A 20,002-nucleotide genomic window follows, 5' to 3' on the forward strand; every position below is an offset into this window, starting at 1 on the left:
GGCCGGGCCGAACACAACAGACATAGCTCTTCCGAGCTGCGTCGTGATATAGCCCAGTACAAAGGCGCCGCACACCCGCTATGCTTCACGAATGAAGTAATGGATCATAAAATCCCAGAGGGTTTCAAACCCTTAAACATCGAATCATATGATGGCACAACAGACCCGGCGGTATGGATCGAGGATTATCTCCTTCACATCCATATGGCACGCAGCGATGATCTACACGCCATCAAATACCTCCCGCTCAAACTTAAAGGACCAGCCCGGCATTGGCTTAACAGCCTGCCAGCAGACTCAATCGGTTCTTGGGAGGACCTGGAAGCCGCATTCCTCGACAACTTCCAGGGCACTTACGTGCGACCACCGGATGCCGACGACTTAAGCCACATAATTCAGCAGCCAGAAGAATCGGCCAGACAATTCTGGACATGGTTCCTTACAAAGAAAAACCAGATAGTCGACTGTCCGGATGCAGAGGCCCTAGCAGCCTTCAAGCATAACATCCGCGACGAGTGGCTTGCCCGGCACCTGGGACAGGAAAAGCCGAAATCCATGGTAGCCCTCACGACACTCATGACCCGCTTTTGCGCGGGAGAAGACAGCTGGCTAGCTCGCAGTAACAACTTATCAAAGAACTCTAGTAATTCAGATACCAAGGACAAAAGTGGTAGGACACGTCGGAATAAGCAAAAACGCCGCGTTAACAGCGACAGCAATGAAGACACGACAGTCAATGCCGGATTCAAAGGCTATAAATCCGGTCAGTGGAAAAAGCCATTCAAAAAGAAAACTCAGGGCCCGTCCAGTTTGGACCGAATACTCGATCGCTTGTGCCAGATACATGGCACCCCCGAAAGGCCAGCCAATCACACTAACAGGGATTGTTGGGTGTTCAAGCAGGCAGGCAAGTTAAGGGCCGAAAACAGAGACAAGGGGCTGCACAGCGACGACGAGGAGCCCAAGCCGCTGAATAACAATGGACAGAAGGGCTTTCCCCCACAAGTGCGGACGGTGAACATGATATACGCAACCCACATTCCCAAGCGGGAGCGGAAGCGTGCGCTACGGGACGTATACGCGATGGAGCCCGTCGCCCCAAAGTTCAACCCATGGTCCTCCTACCCGATCACTCTTGATCGAAGGGACCATCCCACTAGCATCCGTCATGGCGGCTTCGCCACACTAGTTCTTGGCCCAATCATCGACGGATTTCACCTCACAAGAGTCCTCATGGACAGCGGCAGTAGCCTGAACCTGCTTTGTCAGGATACAGTGCGGAAAATGGGCATAGATCCCTCAAGGATTAAGCCCACAAGAACGACCTTTAAAGGCGTCATACCAGGTGTAGAAGCCAACTGTACAGGCTCAGTAACACTTGACGTGGTCTTCGGATCCCCGGACAATTTCCGAAGCGAAGAGTTAATCTTCGATATAGTCCCGTTTCGCAGTGGCTATCACGCCCTGCTCGGACGAACCGCATTCGCAAAGTTCAATGCGGTGCCGCACTACGCATATCTCAATCTCAAGATGCCAGGCCCTCGAGGAGTAATTACGGTCAACGGAAACACCGAACGCTCCCTCCGTACGGAGGAGCATACGGCGGCTCTCGCAGCGGAGGTACAAAGTAGCCTTCTCAGGCAATTCTCCAGTCCGGCCATTAAAAAGCCAGACACTGCCAAGCGGGCCCGGAGTAATCCACAGCAGGACCGCCTGGCACGCTCTGAGCAAGCGTAGCAACGCGGCCCCAACCCCAGCTTTCACAACATAGTGAAACCAGTACCTCGCGTACATAACTACGCCCTGGAAATACCATGGGCACAAGGGAAGGGGCACAATAACGGCACACCCAAAATACGGCTTAAAACGTACTAGGGGCTGCTAGATTCTTTTTAATTTTTCTTACTTTCAGGACTCCATACTTCAGACGACCTGTTCGGCAATTCGACTGCCGCACAAACGATGCAAGATCCAGGGAGGCAGACAAGCCATGCCACATTATGGAATCCCAGGTGGTCTCTGTTACGAGCACTATACCTATTTTAAATACAATTCCGTTGCCTGCCCCTGGTCAGGACATACTGAATAGTCCAATATCTTTTGCCTACCGCACTATTTGTATCGTTCGGCTTTGATAAATAGCCTCTCTATAAACAATGCTTAGCTTTTTGTCTATTTTTTGCATTACTCTCTTTTATATATGTTCATTAATGACATGTTGCACCCGTACACTGTGGTACGGCAAGTACGCCAGGGGCTTCAGTACCCTTTAATATGGTGTGAGAAGTCCGTACACGTTCACAAGTGCGGCACCCCGAACTTATAGCACTATATGCATCGGCTCCGAATCATGATTTGGGTCAATAGTTGGGTTTGCCCGGCTCCTATGTTTTGGTGCCTTACGTTCCGCTATATCGGCTAAGGTAGCACTAGGAGAACCACTGCGATTGTGCCCCAGTTGAGCTGGGTTAAGCACCTCAGTGGAGAAAGCTAAAACTGACTGTCATGATGAGGCGAGAGACCGGTCGCTGTTCGAGAGGTTTTTCGAGTCCCTAAAGACTTATGCCGCTTCGACCAAGGAGCTGGATAACCCCAGCCAAGGCGTGGATAGCGCCCCGAACTCGGCCTTCCGAACTAGGGGCTTCACCGAAATTTAAAATTATAAAGTTCTATGGCTAAGTGAGAGTGTTCAAGCATTATAGTCCGATTGCCTGGTTCGTCGTGCTGAGCGCCTCCCTCGAAGGACCCAAACATGGGAAAAAGAGCGCACGGGTTTATCACCGAACACCCCAGCACTAGTGGCATGGGGGCAGAAGCCGATGACTGGCCATCTCTCAATTTTTGATAAACGGCCGCACAGAAAATAATATTTTAAATTCAATAAGCATTGCTTAGCGCACATGAACAAGTTTTCAGCGCACAGGATAAAATCGAGCGAGTTCATTCAAAAATTACATCCTTGGTACACTCATCCGATACAAGGCGGGCACCCGCAAGAACATCCTTATAGTAGTTCCCGGGCTTGCGATGCTCCTTCCCCGGCGGCGGCCCATCCCTAACAAGCTTCTCACCGTCTAGCTTACCCCAGTGCACCTTTGCACGGGCAAGGGCCCTACGGGCACCTTCGATGCAAACAGAGCACTTGATGACCTCGAGCCTTGGACAGGCCTCCACCAGCCGTCGTACCAGCCTGAAGTAGCTCCCAGGCAGGGCCTCTCCGGGCCACAGCCGAACTATGAAGCCCTTCAGGGCCTGTTCGGCCGCCTTGTGGAGCTCGACCAGCTGTTTCAGCTAGTCGCTCAAGGGCACAGGGTGTCCGGCCTCAGCATACTGAGACCAGAACACCTTCTCCGTCGAGCTGCCCTCTTCAGCTCGGTAGAATGCGGCGGCGGCGGATACGCTGCGGGGAAGATCTGCGAATGCCCCTGGAGAGCTCCGGATTCGGGTAAGTAACAAGTAGTTTACTTTTATATTTCTGCTTTGCATGAAGAATGCCCTACCCACTGCTATCTTTTTCACCTCCTCCAACTCTTGGAGGGCCTTTTGGGCTTCGGCCTTGGCAGACTTGGCAGTCTCAAGGGCCGTCGCGAGCTCGGACGCTTGGGTCTTTGACTCAAGCTCCAAACTCTCATGTTTTTTCATGAGAGCCTGAAGCTCTTGCTGCACCTCGCCGACCTGAGCCCCAAGTTTCTCTCGCCCGGTGCGCTGCACCGCGGCCATTTTCTTTTCGGCCTCAGATAGCGCCTGCTTGAGGGTCGCCACCTCAGTCGTGGCCCCTACAATAAGCAGTACAATCCTGTTATTTTTTTGCAATCACGCCTCTTTATAGGCACTTTTTCTGTAAGGTATTTCTTACCTTCTTTCTCCTCGAGCTGCCGCTTGGCAACACCGAGCACTTGCTCGGTCCGCTCGAGGTCCTACTTCAGGACAACCACCTCCGCAGTCCGTGCGACGGTGGATAGCAGCGAAGCCTGCATACGCATATTGACTCTTTTTGTTAGACTCATGCGAAATTTACTAGATCCTCTATTCGGCTTTTCATTCCGAACTCCAAACAGAGCATCAGGGGCTACTGTCTATGCGGTAATATTTTTACATATTTTTACTTACCTCAAAGCCTGTTAGAAGGCTAGCGTAAGCTTCAGTCAGTCCGCTCTTGGCGGACTGAACCTTCTGGATCACCGTACTCATAATATTACGGTGCTCCTCGTCGATGGAGGCGCCTTCAAGCACCTCCAGCAGATTGTCCGGCGCCTCCGGTTGAACAGAGGTTGCCGGCTCAGAAGACTTGCTCCTCTTGGAAGGAGTTTGCCTACCGCAGTCCGGAACTGTTGAAGATTCCGGCGCGGTGTCCGGCACAAAGCCGGACTTGGAGCCCTGGGGGGTCTTGTCCCCTTTACTCCTGGAGTCCGTGAGGTCACCTTGCGGCTCCTCCAGGACCACCTCCTCCTGCCCCGGAGCTCGTTGCGACGCCACTTCGGCGTCATCCGCAGTGCGGGGGGAGACAACGGGCGGAACTGAGTTCACGTCCGATGAATCCAGGGAGCCGCTCGATGACTCGTTGAGTTCGGCCTGGGGCGGGCTGCATGATTATATTCGACATTAGGGAAAGTTGTGCAACAAAAGGAATATCATGAGTTACTCTGGTATCCGAACACTTACGATTTCGCCGGACGCCTGGCCCTGTCTGGCCACTCCTCTTCGTCCTCGTCGGCGTCGGGGGCGTAGTCTGGCGGAGGGGTCTTCCTCTTCTTGGACCCTTCGGCCTTCCCCCTTGGGGCGGCCTTCCTTTTCTTTCCTCCCTCCGCTGAGGGGGAGAGCTTTCTTCTTCCTCCTCCTCGTTTTCACAGGAGGAGGGCATCTCGGAATCGTCGGATGACGAGTCCGACAACACCATGTTGCGGGTACTCTTTCGAGTCCCCGTGGTCTTCTTCTTCTTGGCCTTCTTTTCCGGCACCACATAAGGCGCCGGAGCCAGCAGCTTCACTAGTAGAGCTGGGGCTGGGTCTTCGGGTAGCGGAGCCGGACAGTTAATCGGTCCGGATACCGCCCGCCAAGCCTGTCAAAGGTAAGGGAGTTTAGATCCCGCATAGAGTTAAACTATGAAAAAAGCTGAACATCCTGTAAAAGGTGAAAATAGCTTACCTCGCTAGCATGACGCTGCGAGCTGTATCCGCGGTCCTCGGAAGCGGATGCGGGAGCCTCGGCACCTTTGATTAGCGCCTTCCAGACGTCTTCATACGTCGTGTCGAAGAGCCTATTGAGGGTTCGGTGCTGTGCCGGGTCGAACTCCCAGAGAGTAAAGTCCCGTTGTTGACACGGGAGGATTCGGCGAACGAGCATGACCTGGACTACATTTACAAGCCTGATTGACTTGTTTACCAGGGACCGGATGCATGTCTTCAGTCCGGTCACCTCTTCCTCGTCACCCCATGATAGGCCCGTCTCTTTCCAGGACATGAGCCGCGTGGGGGGTCCGGATCGGAACTCGGGGGCTGCGAACCATTTCGGATCGCGTGGCTCGGTGATGTAAAACCACCCGGCTTGCCACCCCTTTAGGGTCTCCACGAAGGAGCCCTCGAACCACAGGACGTTGGCAATCTTGCCCGCCATGGCGCCTCCGCACTCCGCTTGGTTGCCGCACACCACCTTGGGCTTGACGTTGAAGGTCTTGAGCTAGAGGCCCAAATGGGGGCGGACGCGGAGGAAAGCCTCACACACGACGATAAACGCCGAGATGTTGAGGATGAAGTTCGGGGCCAGATCGTGGAAATCCAGGCCGTAGTAGAACATGAGCCCCCGGACGAATGGGTGAAGTGGAAAACCCAGTCCGCGGAGGAAGTGGGGAAGGAATACTACCCTCTCGTGGGGTCTTGGGGTGGGGAGGAGTTGCCCCTTCTCGGGAAGCCGGTGCGTGATGTCTTTGGACAAGTACCCGGCCTTCCTAAGCTTTTTGACGTCGCCCTCCGTGACGGAGGAAACCTTCCACTTGCCTCCCGCTCTGGACATCTCTGGAGAAGGTCGAGGTGGGAAGTGCGGGCTTGGGCGCTGGAGCTCGAGTGCGCAGGAGATGGATAGGCAAAGGAGGAAGAAGGCATAGGTAAAAAGGTGGATCCTTATCCCCTTATGTGGGTGGATGCGGTTGTGCATCCCCACCTGCCTAATAAAACTCGCTTGCCTCCTAAGCGCCGTGATAAATGGCGCGGTTAGGGTTGCCCACGTCCGTATTGATGAGAATCCCGTAAAAAGGGCACACGATCTCTGCTTTGACAAGACGTGCCAAGGAAGCCGCCTCGCAAAACATGCTGAGGCGGAAAAGTAAAAACGATTCGAGTAAAGGACTTGGCTGTAGTGTGATGGCGCACTGCAGAATACGTCAGCAGATTTGATTTGTGTTAATATTATTCTCTCTATGGCAATATGTGGAAACTTATTTTGCAGAACCGGACACTACTCTTGGTGTTTACAAATCTTCTATGAAGGACTTGGAGGAAGAACCCGTCTTGCAATGCCGAACACAATTTGCGCGCCGGACTCGTCGTCATTGAAGCCTGGTTCAGGGGCTACTGAGGGAGTCCTGGATTAGGGGGTGTTCGAGTAGCCGGACTATACCTTTAGCCGGACTCCTGGACTATGAAGATACAAGATTGAAGACTTCGTCCCGTGTCCGGATGGGACTTTCCTTGGCGTGGAAGGCAAGCTTGGCGATACGGATATTCAAGATCTCCTACCATTGTAACCAACTCTGTGTAACCCTAACCCTATCCAGTGTCTATATAAACCGGAGGGTTGTAGTCCGTAGGCAATCAACTCCATACACAACAATCATACCATAGGCTAGCTTCTAGGGTTTAGCCTCCTTGATCTCGTGGTAGATCTACTCTTGTACTACCCATATCATCAATATTAATCAAGCAGGAGTAGGGTATTGCCTCCATCGCGAGGGCCCGAACCTGGGTAAAACAAAGTGTTCCCTGCCTCCTTTTACCATCCGGCCTAGACACACAGTTCGGGACCCCCTACCCGAGATCCGCCGGTTTTGACACCGACAACTGGTGCAATTGCCTTGGCAAAGGAATCCAGATTTCACAAGAGAACCAAGCACATCAAAAGACGCTTCAATTCCATCCGCCATCAAGTCAAGGAGGGAGACATAGATATTTGCAAGATACATATGGATCTGAATGTTGCAGACCCGTTGACTAAGCCTCTCTCATGAGCAAAACATGATCAGCACCAAGACTCCATGGGTGTTAGAATCGTTACAATGTAATCTAGATTATTGACTCTAGTGCAAGCGGGAGACTGAAGGAAATATGCCCTAGAGGCAATAATAAAGTTTTTATTTATATTTACTTATATCATGATAAATGTTTATTATTCATGCTAGAATTGTATTAACTGGAAACTTAGTACATGTGTGAATACATAGACAAACAGAGTGTCACTAGTATGCCTCTACTAGACTAGCTCGTTAATCAAAGATGGTTAAGTTTCCTAGACATGGACAAAGAGTTGTTATTTGATGAACGGGATCACATCATTAGAGAATGATGTGATTGACTTAACCCATTCATTAGCTTAGCACTATAATCTTTTAGTTTATTGCTATTGCTTTCTCCATAACATATACATGTTCATATGGCTATGAGATTATGCAACTCCCAAATGCCGGAGGAACACCTAGTGTGCTATCAAACGTCACAACGTAACTGGGTGACTATAAAGATGCTCTACAGGTGTCTCTGATGGTGTTTGTTGAGTTGGCATAGATCGATATTAGGATTTGTCACTCCAATTGTCGGAGATGTATCTCTGGGCCCTCTCGGTAATGCACATCACTATAAGCCTTGCAAGCAATATGACTAATGAGTTAGTTACGGGATGTTGCATTACGGAACGAGTAAAGAGACTTGCCGATAACGAGATTGAACTAGGTATTGAGATACCGACGATCGAATCTTGGGCAAGTAACATACCGATGACAAAGGGAACAATGTATGTTGTTATGCGGTTTGGCCGATAAAGATCTTCGTAGAATATGTAGGAACCAATATGAGCATCCAGGTTCCGCTATTGGTTATTGACCGGAGATGAGTCTCGGTCATGTCTACATAGTTCTCGAACCCGTAGGGTCCGCACGCTTAACGTTCGATGACAATCGGTATTATGAGTTTATGTGTTTTGATGTACCGAAGGTAGTTCGGAGTCCCGGATGTGATCAGGACATGATGAGGAGTCTCGAAATGGTCGAGATATAAAGATTGATATATTGGACGGATATGTTCGGACACCGGGAGTGTTTCGAAGAAGTTTCGAATAAAACCGCAGTGCCGGAGGGTTATCGAAACCCTGGGGGAACTAATGGGCCTCGATGGGCCTTAGTGGAGAGAGAGAGGGGCGGCCAGGGCAGGCCGCACGCCCCCTCCCCCTTGAGTCCGAATTGGACTAGGAAGGGGGTGGCGCGCCACTTTTTCCTTTCCCCTCTCCCTCTCCTTCCTTCCCCCTCTCTCCCTTTTGGTGGAAACCTACTAGGACTTGGAGTCCTAGTAGGATTCCCCTCTTGGGAGCGCGCCAAGGAGGGCCGGCCAGCCTCCCCTTCCCTCCTTTATATACATGGGGAGGGGGCACCCTAGAACACACAAGTTGATTGTTTAGCCGTGTGCGCTGCCCCCCTCCACAGATTTCCACCTCGGTCATATCGTTGTAGAGCTTAGGCGAAGCCCTGCATTGGTAACTTCATCATCACCATCATCATGCCGTCATGCTGACGAAACTCTCCCTCGACCTCAGTTGGATCTAGAGTTCATGGGACGTCACCGAGCTGAACGTGTGCAGATCGCGGAGGTGCCGTACCTTCGGTGCTAGGATCAGTCGAATCATGAAGACGTACGACTACATCAACCGCGTTGTCATAATGCTTCCGCTTACGATCTATGAGGGTGCGTGGACAACACACTCCCCTCTCGTTGCTATGCATCAGCTAGATGGATCTTGCATGTGCGTAGGAATTTTTTGACATTACTGCCTTCCCCAACACAGTCGAGGTATTTGGTGGCAGTCAAAACTGCCATGTTGACCTCTTAGTTTATAACCTCGAGGTGACTCTTGCTTTCGACATCGGCAAAGATCATCAAGACTTTTTTCGACATTGGGGTACTCGGAAGCAACCTTGCCTCCATCATCGTCATCGTCTTTGTCCTTGTCCCTAGAGGAATCCTGCCGCATCTCTTGCTTTAGGAGTTGGCACTCCCGAGTGGTGTGCTTGGGAAAAATCAAATTTTCGTCCTCATCTTTCTTCATATGGATCTGGCAGGGTTGATCGAGGGTGTCACTCTTCGGGGTGACTTGCTGAAGGAAATATGCCCTAGAGGCAATAATAAAGTTGTTATTCATATTTACTTATATCATGATAAATGTTTATTATTCATCCTAGAATTGTATTAACCGGAAACTTAGTACATGTGTGAATACATAGACAAACAGAGTGTCTCTAGTTTGCCTCTACTTGGCTAGCTCGTTGAACCAATGATGGTTATGTTTCATAACCATAGACATGAGTTGTCATTTGATTAACAGGATCACATCATTAGAGAATGATGTGATTGACTTGACCCATCCATTAGCTTAGCACGATGATCGTTTAGTTTGTTGTTATTGCTTTCTCCATAACTTATGCATGTTCCTATGACTATGAGATCATGCAACTCCTGAATACCGGAGGAACACTTTGTGTGCTACCAAACGTCACAACGTAACTTGGTGATTATAAAGGTGCTCTACAGGTATCTTCGATGGTGTTTGTTGAGTTGGCATAGATCGAGATTAGGATTTGTCACTCCGATTGTCGGAGAGGTATCTCTGGGCCCTCTCGGCAATGTGCATCACTATAATCCTTGCAAGCAATGTAGCTAATGAGTTAGTTACGGGATGTAGCATTACGAAACAATTAAAGAGACTTGCTGGTAATGAGATTGAACTAGGTATTGAGATACCGACGATCAAACCTCGGGCAAGTAACATACCGATGACAAAGGGAACAACGTATATCGTTATGCGGTTTGACCGATAAAGATCTTCGTAGAATATGTAGGAACCAATATGAGCATCTAGGTTCCGCTGTTGGTTATTGACCGGAGACGTGTCTCGGTCATGTCTACATAGTTCTCGACCAGTAGGGTCCGCACGCTTAACGTTCGGTGACGATCGGTATTATGAGTTTATGTGTTTTGATGTACCGAAGATAGTCCGGAGTCCCAGATGTGATCACGGACATGACGAGGAGTCTCTAAATGGTCGAGACATGAAGATTGATATATTGGACGACTATATTCGGACACCAGATGAGTTCCGGGGGTCACCGAATATTTATGGAGTGCCGGGGGGTTATCGGAACCCCCGGGGGAACTAATGGGCCTACATGGGCCTTGTGAGAGAGAGGAGGGGGCCTAGGGCTGGCCACCCCCTCCCCCTTGGGAGTCCGAATTGGACAAGGAGGGGGCGGCACCCCCTCTTTCCTCCATCTCTCCCCTCCTTCCTTTCCCCTTTCCCCTTCCTAGTTGGACTAGGAAAAGGGGAGTCCTACTCCTACTAGGAGGAGGACTCCCCCTCTCCTTGGCGCGCCCCTAGGCCGGCCGTCCTCCCCCCTTGCTCCTTTATATACGGGGGCAGGGGCACCCTAGAACACACAAGTTGATTGTTTCCAGCCGTGTGCAGTGCCCCCTCCACCATAATCCACTTCGGTCATATCGTAGGCGGTGCTTAGGCGAAGCCCTGTTCGGGTAGCATCATAATCACCATCATCACGCCGTTGTGTTGACGAAGCTCTCCCTCGACACTCTACTGGATCGTGAGTTCGTGGGACGTCACCGAGCCGAACGTGTGCAGATCACGGAGGTGTCGTACCTTCGGTGCTAGGATCGGTCAATCGTGAAGACGTACGACTACATCAACCGCGTTGTCATAACGCTTCCTCTTACGGTCTATGAGGGTATGTAGATAACACTCTTCCCTCTCGTTGCTATGCATCACCATGATCTTGCGTGTGCGTAGGAAAATTTTGAAATTACTATGTTCCCCAACAGTGGCATCCGAGCCAGGTCTATGCGTAGATGTTATATGAACGAGTAGAACACAAAGGAGTTGTGGGCGTGGGTATATACATATTTCTTGCCGTCACTAGTTGATTCTTTATTCGGCGGTATTGTTGGATGAAGCGGCCCAGACCGACATTACGCGTACGCTTACGCGAGACTGGTTCTACCGACGTGCTTTGCACACAGGTGGCTGGTGGGTGTCAGTTTCTCCAACTTTAGTTGAATCGGATTCAATGAACAGGGTTCTTTCTAAAGATCAAAAAGCAATCACTATACCACGTTGTGGTTTTTGATGCGTAGGTAAGAACGGTTCTTGCTCAGCCAGTAGCAGCCATGTAAAACTTGCAACAACAAAGTAGAGGACGTCTAATTTGTTTTTGCAAGGCATGTTGTGATGTGATATGGTCAAGACATGATGCTAAATTTTTTTGTATGAGATGATCATGTTTTGTAACACAGTTATCGGCAACTGGCAGGAGCCATATGGTTGCCGCTTTATTGTATGAAATATAATCGCCATGTAATTGCTTTACTTTATCACTAAGCGGTAGCGATAGTCGTAGAAGCAATAGTTGGCGAGACGACAATGATGCTTCGATGGAGATCAAGGTGTCAAGCCGGTGACGATGGTGATCATGACGGTGCTTTGGAGATGGAGATCAAAGGCACAAGATGATGATGGCCATATCATATCACTTATATTGATTGCATGTGATGTTTATCCTTTATGCATCTTATTTTGCTTAGTTCGACGGTAGCATTATAAGATGATCTCTCACTAAATTTCAAGGTATAAGTGTTCTCCCTGAGTATGCACCGTTGCTACAGTTTGTCGTGCCGAGACACCACATGATGATCGGGTGTGATAAGCTCTACGTTCACATACAACGGGTGCAAGCCAGTTTTGCACACGCAGAATAGTCGGGTTAAACTTGACGAGCCTGGCATATGCAGATATGGACTCGGAACACTGAGACCGAAAGGTCGAGCGTGAATCATATGGTATATATGATCAACATAGTGATGTTCACCATTGAAAACTACTCCATCTCACGTGATGATCAAACATGGTTTAGTTGATATGGATCACGTGATCACTTAGATGATTAGAGAGATGTCTATCTAAGTGGGAGTTCTTAAGTAATTTGATTAATTGAACTTTAATTTATCATGAACTTACTACCTGATAGTATTTTGCATGTCTATAGATAGATGGCCCGTGCTATTGTTCCATTGAATTTTAATGCGTTCCTAGAGAAAGCTAAGTTGAAAGATGATGGTAGCAACTACACGGACTGGGTCCGTAACTTGAGGATCATCCTCATTGTTGCACAGAAGAATTATGTCCTGGAAGCACCGCTAGGTAACAAGAACACCAGTTTCAAGAAAAAGGGTAAAGGGGAGAGGGGGAACTTCAAGAAGAATAGCAAGCCAGTTGCTGCTCAAGTGAAGAAACCCAAGTCTGGACCTAAGCCTGAGACTGAGTGCTTCTACTGCAAAGGAACTGGTCACTGGAAGCGGAACTGTCCCAAGTATTTGGCGGAGAAGAAGGTTGATTAAGTGAAAGGTATATTTGATATACATTTTATTGATGTGTACCTTACTAATGCTCGCAGTAGTGCCTGGGTATTTGATACTGGTTCAGTTGCTAACATTTGCAACTCGAAACAGGGGCTACGTATTAAGCAAAGATTGGCTAAGGAAGAGGTGACGATGCGCGTGGGAAATGGTTCCAAAGTCGATGTGATCGCCGTCGGCACGCTACCTCTACATCTACCTTCAGGATTAGTTTTGGACCTAAATAATTGTTATTTGGTGCCAGTGTTGAGCATGAACATTATACCTGGATCTTGTTTGATGCGAGATGGTTATTCATTTAAATCAGAGAATAATGGTTGTTCTATTTATATGAGTAATATCTTTTATGGTCATGCACCCTTGATGAGTGGTCTATTTTTACTAAATCTTGATAGTACTAATACACATGTTCATAGTATTGAAGCCAAAATATGCAGAGTTGATAATGATAGTGCAACTTATTTTTGGCACTGCCACTTAGGTCATATTGGTGTAAAGCGCATGAAGAAACTCCGTTCTGATGGAATTCTGGAATCACTTGATTATGAATCACTTGGTACTTGCGAACCATGCCTCATGGGCAAGATGACTAAAACTTCGTTCTCCGGAACAATGGAGCGAGCAACAGAGTTATTGGAAATCATACATGTTGATGTATGTGATCCAATGAACATTGAAGCTCGCGGCGGATATCATTATTTTCTCACCTTCACAGATGATTTGAGCAGATATGGGTATATCTACTTAATGAAACATAAGTCTGGAACATTTGAAAAGTTCAAAGAATTTCAGAGTGAAGTGGAAAATCATCATAACAACAAAATCAAGTTTCTGTGATCTGATCGTGGAGGTGAATATTTGAGTTATGAGTTTGGACTAGCAAACATGCCTGTGCGTTGCAACGGGAGAAATAACTAGCATCGTTAGTTGTTCCTCCTTTCATGAAACCTGCTCCACGTGTCATTGCGTACCACTTCCTTTCCCAATCATTACTGAGTTACGTAACCCCATTAGACATACAAATAAAAGCAAACTGCTCACACTATGTATAGTAGAGCATCTTAGAATAGTGTAAAAAGCAATCAATATGCAAGATGCAAAACATGGATAATATACTTTTATTTGTAGTCGTAGAATCATAATAAGATTTCACTGGAACACGAAGATTCCACCAATAACTTGAAAACATATTATGACATCTCATTTTTGGAGCATACATCTCACTTATTGTTATACACAAAGAAAGAAATGTGTTTACAAAAAAATTGTAGAAAGCAGACATGTGTCTTGCTGCACATTTTTCATGTGTGATCTCATATAGATGTAAATTTCAGAAAAAACAACAAATTTTGGAAGTCACTGGAATATGATAACTACACAGCGTATTTAGTTATTGATAGACATCCTATTATTCTATGTATCCCAATGTGAAGACCTGAGTTTGATAGCAGTTTTATGATCCGTTTTCGTGTGGCCTGCATTCTTTTAAAAGGAACTCAAAGGTAGAACAACTCATCTACCCATGTGGCTGGCAACTTCAACATCCAAAAAAAGAAAATCATATATGCAGTGGAGTACGTAACTTCACTGTAGGCCAAAAAACGAATATGATAATATATTTCGTGAATCTATATATAATACATATGTCACCTAGTAAATGAACCAGAAAAAAACCCGGATACTGAACACACCTACATAATCTAAAAGGCACTATGATGACGTCATCTTCACTAATTTCTCTGCAGTTTTCATTACAGATCGCTTAAAAGTTTACTATGGAACAAAAGAGTCACCTTGTTGACAATTGCAATGGATCCACATGTCAAAGAATAGTCCTTCATTTCTTAACCATCCAAAGAAGTGTATCACATATGAGAAAAGGCATGCAGATAAAAAGCAACACAATAATTAAGATAAACCAGGAAAACAAGACAACTATTGCACACCAACATCCTAATGACCATCGTCTACACCACCTGATTATTTTTAGAGGTCCAAATGATATTGAAGAATTATACCAGCAGAAGGTGGTGAAAGTTCTCTAATGATTTGACAGGTTATCATAAACTAAAATATCCACACAAAGGTCTTCACAAAAAGGCAACCGTCCTTTTAAAGAAAAAAAATAAAAGGGCAGTTTTTCAACAGGAAATGCAAATCCACAGCAATGCATTAAAATTACGCTTCTAAATACAAATTCAGCCAGTACAGGAATAAGAAATCGCAATTAATAATTTACATCAGCTAATATACATGTGTCCTACGGTCGGCGTTCTGGGAACGGGGGTCCCCAGACTTGCCTGCCTACGGCCCACGGCGTGGCACTGCGAGCGGGTCTGTACCGCCCATCTTCACCAGCAAGGACTCAAGACCCTCGTGAGGGGCCAAGCCTCGCGAGGAGGACGACACAAGACCTCCTCAGGAGCGGCCTCACCAGGCTGGCTCATGAGGGGCGGAGAGTTCAAGGCCAGGCAAACCTCGCGAGGTTCTAGTGACGTGAGCCATGACGACCAAGGCCAGGCGGGTGCCAGGCGGGCGCCAGCGTGCACAGTGTCCTTGTTTCCACTTTGGTGCTAAAGAAGCAGGCGTAGGCGCGGAGTACCAAGGCGTCAACCAAAGGTTTCCATATTAGTGCAATGAGACCAAGACCAGAAGGACGGCAAGATGGAGGTCACCGTGGATCCCAAGACGGTGTCACCACCAGAGCCTTTGACAGGCGAAGACCACTTTTGTCAGGATAAGTTGTACTAGTTGTCCCCTTTCGAATTGGCCGTTGTTGGCTCCATTCCCGCTCAATATTTGGGGAGAGGACTAGGGCCTCTATAAATAGGACTAGCCACCACCATAGCTAGGGGGCGGACGGGTCGAGAGTAACCAGAACCACCACAAGTTCACCGAGCACAAGAACACCTCTCCTCAGGAGGCTGTTCTTCCCCTTGTACTGTTCATACTCAGCCCAAGAGGCAATCCACCCCACCACACTGGAGTAGGGTATTACACCACAACGGTGGCCCGAACCAGTATAAATCTTGTGTCCTTTGTGTTTTGAGTTCATCGAGTTAGCTCGTAAGATCTTAGCAAAGCTAGGACGTGGATCGGTAGGGGGAGATCTTCGCACGCACCCCAGAGTTTGAACCTTGAGGGTTTTGCCGGAACCCGTGATCCGACATTTGGCATGCCAGGTAGGGGTGCGCCAAAGCTTCCCTTCCATCGCTCCGCGTCTCGTTGCTCCATTGTCTCCATGGCGGACGCTCGCCGCGCTCGCGCCGGGCTGCCCTCGCCGTCCGCATCGCTCAAACAGCTCCTGTAGGTGGGCCACCCCATCATTCCCCATCGCCTGCCGCCAACGCCGCCACCGGCCCGGCAGGGAACGAGCAGCAAGCATCCTCGCTGCACCCCTCGATGCGGCGGGACGGCCGCACCGCCACTCCATCGCTGACCCCGGCCGGCTCGTCATCCCACGCTCATCGCGCTCCTGTGGACGTGCAGGCCGCTCTGTGCATGGCGTGCGAGCTCCTGCGCTACCACCCAGTCGACGACCTCTACGAGGACTGGCTCGACCGCATCGCCGAGCTTGTCAGCGCCGCAGCGGGCTCCCCCGCGTCGTCCCTCTCGTCGCCTCGCCCTCCGCCAGCCGCAGGCGGCGTGGCCCATGGAGTGCCTCCACCACCTCTGCCCCAAGACGGAGTCTTGGCGCCCAGGCGCGCGGCCCCACGGCACGACCTGCCACGTCCGGCGCCCGCGCAAGAAGAAAGAAGCTGCCAAGAAGTCCCTCGATCGCGAGAAAATGCCCCCGCGCTCCTTGCGCCACCACGGCAAGACCGCGTGCCGCCTGCGGCGGCGGTGCGTAGACCCCATCAAGGACAAGTTCTCCACCAGCGCAGAGTCCCAGTGACCACAGCAGGCTGCTGCGCCTTCACCCCTGAGCTGTGTAGCGTCGCTTGGCCGGGCAAGTTCAAACCAGATCTGCCTCCTCGCTACGACGGTACCCCTGACCCCACGGAGTTCCTGTAGCTCTACAAGCTGAGCATCGAGGCGGCCAACGGCGACGAGAAAGTCATGGCGAACTGGTTTCCCATGGCTCTCAAGGATGGTGCCCGCTCCTGGCTCCTGAACCTGCCTCCATGCTCGATCTCCTCCTGGGACGAGATGCGCGACCGTTTCGTCGCTAACTTCCAGTGCACTCGCGACCACCCACCGGCTGCGGGTGACCTACACCGCGTCAAGCAACAACCAGGAGAGACCCTCCAGAAGTACATCCAGCGCTTCAACAACGTTCGCCTCATGATCCCCAAGGTGACGGACGAGGCCATCATCTCTGCATTCTCCGATGGCATCTGCGACGTAAAGATGAAGGAGGAGCTTGCCATCCACGAGGAGATGTGCACGTCTCTAGAGCTGTTCAACCTGGCGACCAAGTGTGCAAGAGTTGAGGAGGGGCACCTCTCCCTCCTCGAGCTCCCGGCTGCAGACCCGGAGGAGAAGAAAGCCAAGGCCAAAGACGTGAAGCGCAAGGGAGCAACCGTGCTCGCGGCGGAGCCGGACACAAAGTGTGGCAGGGACCAGGCCGAGTCATCCAAGAGCAGCCGACCATTCTGTGCCTTCCATAACCTGCATAGCCACAACACCAATGGCTGTCAAGAGCTTAGAGCCATTCGAGAAGGATGCTTCGGTCAACGCCCCGAGCGTAACGACCGGGGTTACGGCCGAGGAGGACGTGGTGGTAGACATTGGGATGACCGTGGCCCGCGCGAGGAGTGGCGCGACCGGCCTCATGAGGACCATTGGCAGGATCAGCCTCGCGAGGGCACCTGGAGGGATCAGCCTCATGAGGATCGTCCTCAGGGCAACGCTGGTCTCCCTCCACTACCGCCACCACCAAGAAGGAATGATGACCACGACCAAGACGAGGGAGTTGGGGGCTTCCAGGAGCCACGTGCTATCGCCTGCATCTTGGGCGGAGCTCAAGCCCCAGCCTCACAGCGTATCTTCAAATAGTTTGCTCATGAAGTGAACGGAGTCCTCCCCAGGCTCGAGTCACGCGCTCGCTCAGGTGGTCCCAGTGCGCCATCACATTCAGCTCAGCAGATCAGCTCAAGTGTGCGGCCACCACCGGCGTCCTTCCGATACTTTGTTCGCCCGTCATCAGCAACGTGCAAGTCACCAAGACCCTCATCGATGGCAGCGCAGGGCTCAACGTCCTGTATAGGGGATCGCAAAAGTTTTTGATAAGTAAGAGTGTTGAACCCAACGAGGAGCTAAAGGCAGAACAAATAGTCCCTCAAGTTCTATCGACCACCGATACAACTCTACGCACGCTTGACGTTCGCTTTACCTAGAACAAGTATGAAACTAGAAGTACTTTGTAGGTGTTGTTGGATAGGTTTGCAAGGTAATAAAGAGCATATAAATAAAAATTAGGGGCTGTTTAGATAAAGACACAACTAAATTAGTTTTAGTAGAGAGCTTTTTGTTACGAGAAAGTTATTTGTCCCTAGGCAATCGATAACTAGACCGGTAATCATTATTGCAATTTTATATGAGGGAGAGGCATAAGCTAACATACTTTCTCTACTTGGATCATATGCACTTATGAATGGAACTCTAGCAAGCATCCACAACTACTAAAGATCATTAAGGTAAAACCCAACCACAGCATTAAAGCATCAAGTCCTCTTTATCCCATACGCAGCAACCCCCTTACTCGGGTTTGTGTTTCAGTCACTCACGCAACCTACTATAAGCGAATCATGAACGTATTGCAACACCATACAGTGGGGATCCCTCATGCTTGTGCAACACGGAGAGCGCCATAGGATAGCACCAATAATAAAACATGCAACTCAAACCAATCTTGATCATCAAATAGCCCATAGGACAAAACGGATCTACTCAAACATCATAGGATAGCCATACATCATTGGGAAATAATATATAGCATTGAGCACCATGTTTAAGTAGAGACTACATCGGGTAAGAGAGAGGTTACACCGCTGCATAGAGGGGGGAAGAGTTGGTGATGATGGCGGTGAAGTTGTTGGTGAAGATTGCGGTGATGATGATGGCCCCCGGTGGCACTCCGGTGCCACCGGAAGCGAGGGGGAGAGAGCCCCCCTCCTTCTTCTTATTCCTTGACCTCCTCCCTAGATGGGAGAAGGGTTTCCCCTCTGGTCCATGGCCTCCATGGCATGGGAGGGGCAAGAGCCCCTCCGAGATTGGATCTGTCTCTCTGTCTCTCTCTCTCTGTTTTTGCGTTCTCAGATTCTACCCTTTCACCGTTTCTTATATTCCCGGAGATCCGTAACTCCGATTGGGCTGAAATTTTAACATGATCTCTATCCGGATATTAGCTTTCTTGCGGCGAAAGAAGGGCATCAACTGCCTTACGGGGTGGCCACAAGGGTCAGGGGCGCGCCCAGGCGCGCCCCCTGCCTCGTGCCCCCCTCGGGCATCGTCTCGCGTGGATTTTTCTTCCCAAAAATCATATATATTCCAAAAAAAAATCTTCGTTAGTTTTTATCCCATTTGGACTCCGTTTGATATGGATGTTCTGCGAAACAAAAAATATGCAACAAATAGGAACTGGCACTGGGCACTGGATCAATATGTTAGTCCCAAAAATAGTATAAAAAGTTGCCAAAAGTATATGAAAGTTGTAGAATATTGGCATGGAACAATCAAAAATTATAGATACGACGGAGACGTATCAGCATCCCCAAGCTTAATTCCTGCTCGTCCTCAAGAAGGTAAATGATAAAAAGATAATTTCTTATGTAGAATGCTACCTAGCATAATCTTGATCATGTAATCTAATCATGGCATGAATACTAAGATACGAGTGATTCAAAGCAATAGCCTATCATTTGACATAAAAACAATAGTACTTCAAGCCCACTAATAAAGCAATCATGTCTTTTCAAAATAACAAGGCCAAAGAAAGTTATCCCTACAAAATCATATAGTCTGGCTATGCTCCATCTTCACCACACAAAATATTCACATCATGCAGAACCCCGATGACAAGCCGAGCAATTGGTTCATACTTTTTAACGCGCTTCGGCATTTTCAACCCTCACGCAATACATGAGCGTGAGCCATGGATATAGTACTATAGGTGGAATAGAATGGTGGTTGTGGAGAAGACAAAAAGGAGAAGATAGTCTCACATCAACTAGGCGTATCAACGGGCTATGGAGATGCCCATCAATAGATATCAATGTGAGTGAGTAGGGATTGCCATGCAACGGATGCACCAGAGCTATAAGTATATGAAAGCTCAAACTGAAACTAAGTGGGTGTGCATCCAACTCGCTTGCTCATGAAGACCT

The sequence above is a fragment of the Triticum urartu genome, chromosome 2A (assembly GCF_056163025.1).
Source record: "Triticum urartu cultivar PI428250 chromosome 2A, HENAU_Tu73, whole genome shotgun sequence".
In the NCBI taxonomy this organism is placed as follows: domain Eukaryota; kingdom Viridiplantae; phylum Streptophyta; class Magnoliopsida; order Poales; family Poaceae; genus Triticum; species Triticum urartu.